This window comes from Zea mays, chromosome 4 (genome assembly GCF_902167145.1).
Source record: "Zea mays cultivar B73 chromosome 4, Zm-B73-REFERENCE-NAM-5.0, whole genome shotgun sequence".
In the NCBI taxonomy this organism is placed as follows: Eukaryota; Viridiplantae; Streptophyta; class Magnoliopsida; order Poales; family Poaceae; genus Zea; species Zea mays.
The window spans coordinates 225340146-225345983 of record NC_050099.1 but is presented as its reverse complement, the minus strand read 5'-3'; the positions used below and the strand labels follow the sequence as shown (position 1 = coordinate 225345983).

The 5838-nt window shown below is 43.2% G+C and overlaps 1 long non-coding RNA gene across 1 annotated transcript; it reads left to right on the top strand.

Annotated features, from left to right (window-relative positions):
* Positions 1 to 1121: 1121 nt before the first annotated feature.
* Positions 1122 to 4780, top strand: LOC118477024 (uncharacterized). Its single transcript, XR_004857969.1, has 2 exons — positions 1122 to 1770; positions 3245 to 4780. It is a non-coding gene; the product is annotated as an uncharacterized lncRNA (long non-coding RNA).
* The last annotated feature ends 1058 nt before the right edge of the window (positions 4781 to 5838 follow it).

The window sequence follows — 5838 nt, the reverse complement described above, 5'->3', positions numbered from 1 at the left end:
ACCTGCTGGAAGAGGACTTGGTCGATTACGGGGCTACCCCGGAACACTCAATTATGGACGTAAATGTTATTATGTTCTCCGTCGATTGTACTATTATCGGTGACGATGAACCCGTCATCGCTCAATTCGATTTTGGTCCTAAAGAGGCCGCCTTCACTAAGCCAAAAGAATCGGTCAACCATCTAAAGCCACTCTTCGTGCGCGGCCATATTGATGGAATACCCATTGCTAAGATGTTGGTAGATGGAGGGGCGACCTTAAATTTGATGCCTTACTCATTGTACAGAAAATTAGGAAAGCAAGACGACGAACTTGTCAAGACCAACATGACGCTCAACGATGTTGGGACCGATAGTTCGATCAAAGACAAGAAAGTCACGTCCGTTGAGTTAACCATCAGGACCAAGACCCTTGTTGCTGCATTCTTCGTTGCTGATATAGAAGGAAATTACAGTATAATCTTAGGCAGAGATTGGTTTCATGCTAATCAATGCGTACCTTCTACTTTACATCAGATGTTGCTACAATGGGTAGGCGATTGTAAATCCCTAAGATTGATATAAGGTAATAAAATAAAATAAAATAAATAAACACATGTATTTATATAAAAGGGTTTTGGGAATTATTTGATTTCCTCTTCTTTGTGCATACTCAATTGAGGGAATTAAAGTAGTTAAATAGCACATAAATAAACATAAAAAATATATAATTGTAGTTCATGCTGATGTTTTTTAATGCATTTCATTTGACTAAAGGAACTATAACTTAAATTTGACCTCAAATTATAAATGAAAATATAAAACAGAAACTGAGTAAAAATAAAGAAAATGATTTCTCCCATAATGGAATAATAGGAAGGAAAATAAATAAAAATATTGCAAATAATAGTATTGATATTCACTTTAAGATTTATGTTATAGAGATCATACAATATAAAACTAATGTTCTTGAAATAAAATATGTTGGAATTACACATTTAAACGACAATGGTAAATAGAATAATAAATAAAACATCTAAAATAGATATGATTTGATTCCTGCACTGGTATCCTTTTGATTGTGCATTATAATTAAGCTTATAATTTAAATTTTATTTAAAGTTCATTTGAAATTGGAGGTTTAAATGAAATAAAAGAAAAAGGAAAAAATAGAAAAGAAAACATAAAAAGAAAGAAAAAGGCTCACCAATACCTACCTGGGCCGTTTTTCTCCGCCCTTCGGCCCACCAACCTCACCGTGCGTAGCCCACTTCCGATTGCAAGCCATATGGAGCTGGCAGTCCTACCCCCCCACACCTGTCAGACTCTCTGGGCCATAGCTCGCGCGTCCACACCCTATAACCTGTGGGCCCACGAGGTTAGATGCTCCTTCCCCTTTCCTGCGTAACAGGCCTCGCAGCTCGCGCGCGCTGCTAACGCCGTGGATGTCGCGTGGGAATTCGGAGAGCAGTTCCAACCTCCTGACCGAGATCTCCTCGCATCGATCTATAAGGTGAACGCCGCACCCGATGACCCTCACCATAAACCGAATCTTAAGCTTGGCGCTGGGGATAGGGGGTGCGCCGTCGGCCGATTCCATTAGGATGATGGTGGCCGCTAGCCCATTCCACCTTCGGACTTGGCCGGGGAGCTCCATCCCAATGCGCGGTGCACGGTGGTTTCGAGCTCGAGCGCCGTAGATGGAAGCGACGACTGGAATCCCTCACCAGGGTTGGGGATCCGCCGCGGATCCGCATGCCCGTGGGCAGCCAGCTCTGCTGCGCGAGTACCGGTAAGGAGCCATCCTCTGTATTCGTCATCTCCTCCGCTTGGTGTTGCGCTAGTTCAATGCCTCGGTTGGACACCATGGTGCTGGATTCGCGTTCGCCGGCGTGGTGGAGACAACAATATCTCGGGCGCCGCCGTATGGGTGTGAACGCCGCTGCCTGTTCGGTCGATTGGAGAAGACGGCCGGGTAGAGTTGGCAATGGGGACCTGATCCCCGATTCCCGGTGTGGAATTCCTCCATTAGGGGATGGGGAAGAAACTTCCCCCGCGGGGATATAAACGGGGAAAATTTAACCCCCGACGGGTAAACGGGGATGGGGACGGGGAAGCATTCCCCATCCCCGTTCCCCGCGGGGACCCGTTAAACTTACACGTGACTATGTTTTTTGTACTAGTTAACGATAAAAATAAATAATTACCTTATCAAGAGACCACTAATTGTACAAATCTGTTCATTTTGATGTATGCATAATGATTTCCTATATCTGACAATGTGTATAAGTGACAATATTTAACATTAATAGCAAAGTATGTATGTCTTAATTGTAATTTAAACGGGGATATGGGGATCCCCGTTGGGGATTTATCCCCGCGGGGAACGGGGATGGGGAAGAAATGTTCCCCGCAAGCGTTCGTGGGGATCCCCGCGGGGAAGTTTTTTCGTCGCGGGGACGGGGAGCTATTCCCCGGCGGGGAATTCCCCGTTGCCATCCCTACGGCCGGGTGCCGTTGGATCCAAGTGCAACGGCTGAGATCAGAAACAACGCATACCGCTTTGATGGATTGATCCGGGTGGTTGGATTGGGATCGAGCGATCCTGGGTTGCCGCGGGGTTTTAAAATCTGCACCACAGGATCGCGATCCAAGAGCGGGCTTAGCGTACCGGTTGAATTATAAAGAAAAATCTAATCTGAACCATCGGGCGCTGATCCAACGGCCGGTAGTGACCAATACCCCTTCGTCGTGCACTTCTTTCAAAAGAGCCCCCGACTTTATTAAAAATCAACCCGCCGTCCGTGGGCGATGATCACTGAGTCTAGGAAATATTTGTAGATCAGTCCCTAGGTTTTTCAGAATTTAGCGCCCAATCGAGAGATCAGAGAGAATTAGAAAAATGATTATAGAAATCGATTTTTAATACAAAACAATTTCAGAAACTTGTATAATTCATATTAAATCCATTTTAATTCCAAATTGAGTCATTCAAGAGACATTAATTTTGTTTTAATATTTTTTATCACTTAGTAAATTTGTTTGGCCATGAAACATGAACTAAAATTATTCACATGAGTTATGCTATTATAGGTACTCAATAACTTCGGAAATTCATAATTTAATAACCGTAGAACCAAATTTAGTGATTCTTGTTCCTATGATCTCGTTACGCAGCGTAGAATATTATTATGCAGTTTATTCTTATGTTTGATGTGATGTTAATTTTGCCTATACATGTTTGTCTGTATTGCTATGTTTAGCAGTGAGGACACGTGTCACCTGAAGAGCAAGTTGGTACCTGGAATCTCAAGTCCCAAGCAAGTTATGCCCTTGATCACTTCTTTTTACCCAGTCATGTTCTAATTAATCATAATGATCTGCATAGATTAATTTTGATGGGACCCAATAGGTTACCTTAGTTTGACTATCTTTATACCTTGTTCACCACTGAATATTTGGGTAGTACCTGCTATTGCTCTATGTAGATTTGGGTATAGAGATAAACATTTTTCATGATTATACTTTTGTTATCAGTTGTTATTTACTGTTCATGATAAGATCATTATGTTAATTGGAACATGGAGCGACCACCCGGGAAAACAGTGCTACCACAAGGGTAGTATGGGATGCCCTTGGCTGATTAACTAGGAAAGCTAGTGGAGGACTACCTTACCCGAAAGGGGCAAGGGCAGTAGGGGAGTGGTCAGTGTAGGGAGGTCCTTGGGTTGATTTTCCTGCGATGGCGGTCAGGCGAGAAATCCCTGCATTGGAGCTTCCTATAAACTGTAGCGGGTTTTCTGAAGCTAGTGGAACTTTGTAAAGGCCCCGTAGTGTTACCCTGCCTCGCTTCCTTGGTAGAGGTGTATGGGGCCCGTACAACCCCGTGGCAGATGGGTAACATGACTTGTGGGTAAAGATGCGCAGACTCTGCAGAGTGTAAAACTGGTATATCAACCGTGCTCACGGTCATGAGCAGCTCGGACCCTCACATGATTAATTTATGGAACTAAATTCAATTTGTCATATGCATTGCATCGCAGGTGTTGTTATTACTTTTGTTCTACTACTTAATTGGGTTGGTATTTACTTACACTTAGTAATTGCTAATAAAATTTTGACCCACTTTAAAAGCAATGCTCATCTCTAACCATCCTCTTTGGTAAGCCTTACACTTCACGTGAGCTCCCACCTTTGGCGAGTTCATGCACATTATTCCCCACAACTTGTTGAGCTATGAACGTATATGAGCTCACTCTTGCTGTCTCACACCCCCCATAGGTCAAGAACAGGTACCGCAGGATGAGGCATGGAGGATGTTGTGATGAGTTCGTGAGAGGTCTAGGCCGTCGTCTCCCAGTCAACTTTGGGTTGCTAGACCGTTGTCTCCTTATAATGTAATTAATTATTTATTTTGTACAGAACTCCTATTATATAGTGTTGGGGGTCTGCTTCGTCGCCGAAGGTCTCATAAGAAGAAACACCTTCGGAAGTTGACACGAAGCCGAAGCTATCAATCAAAAGGCTTCAGAGCATATTTCCAAATGCACCGACTTAAAGATGAAATGACCAACTGACCCATGATAATTTGTATTATGATTGTAAACCTTTGCAAAGGGCATGAATGTAATTCCCCATGGGCTGCGTCCTGTGCCTATAAATAGATGAACAGTACCCCCATACTGTTCACGCTATCCTGTAATCGCTCGCACGCAACACTTGGATTTTTGCCTTCTGTCAAGCCGAAGGTATAAATGTAATTAAATATCATATTTAATATCCAAATTTATATAATGATAACATATGAATGACATTATATGTTTGTTCGTATAATCTTTCATGTTTCATATGTTTCATCTTTCATTATCTTATAACCGTGATGATGAAGGTACGTCCTTCATGACCTTCGTCCGAAGATCGTTATATCCTAAGGGAAATAATGCTTCGAAGGACGAAGGACTTTAACATTTAATACTTTGTGTTGCCTTGTTCTTGACTCATAGCATTTGAGAACAAGTCCCCAACATTGGCGCCCACCTCCGGTGAACTCACTTCTACTATTGAGTTGATGGCTTCGTCCAACATCCAAGCTGAAGCTGCTTCGGCTACGAAGCTGGTGCTCCCAATAACAAGCGGTTCATGCTCAGAACCAGCCAACAAGAAGCAAAAGAAGGAGGCTCAGAGAAGGGTACAACATGTTGGGGTGCAAGGACCCTTCATCAAGTCAAAATGGTCCCACATCCCAATCACCTTCTCCCAGGAGGACCTTCAGCTCAAGGATTATCCTCATAATGATGCTATGGTCATATCTTGTGTTATCAAGGGATTTCTGGTCCACAATGTTTTGGTTGATACAGGCAGTGCAGCCGACATCATATTTGCTAAGGCCTTCAGACAGATGCAAGAGCCAGAGGACAAGATTCATGATGCTACACACCCTCTTTGTGGCTTCGGAGGAAGGCAGATCGTAGCACTTGACAAGATCACAATGCCAGCGACCTTCGGGTTTGTCCACAACACAAGGACTGAACATGTTGTGTTTGATATTGTTGACATGCAATACCCCTACAATGCAATCATTGGTCGTGGGACACTCAATGCTTTTGAAGCAATACTTCATCTAGCATATCTATGCATGAAGATACCTTCGGAACAAGGACCCATTGCTGTTCATGGCAGTCAGGAAGCTGCTAAAAAAGCTGAAGGAAACTGGACATATTCAAAGGCAATCCACAACATAGATGGAAATGAAGCTTGTGAACAATGCAAGTACAGAAGAGAGAAGGCTGCCTCGACTGATCAACCGAAGCCTATGCTTCTATGTGAAGATATAGCAGAGCAAAAGGTATTGCTGGGTTCT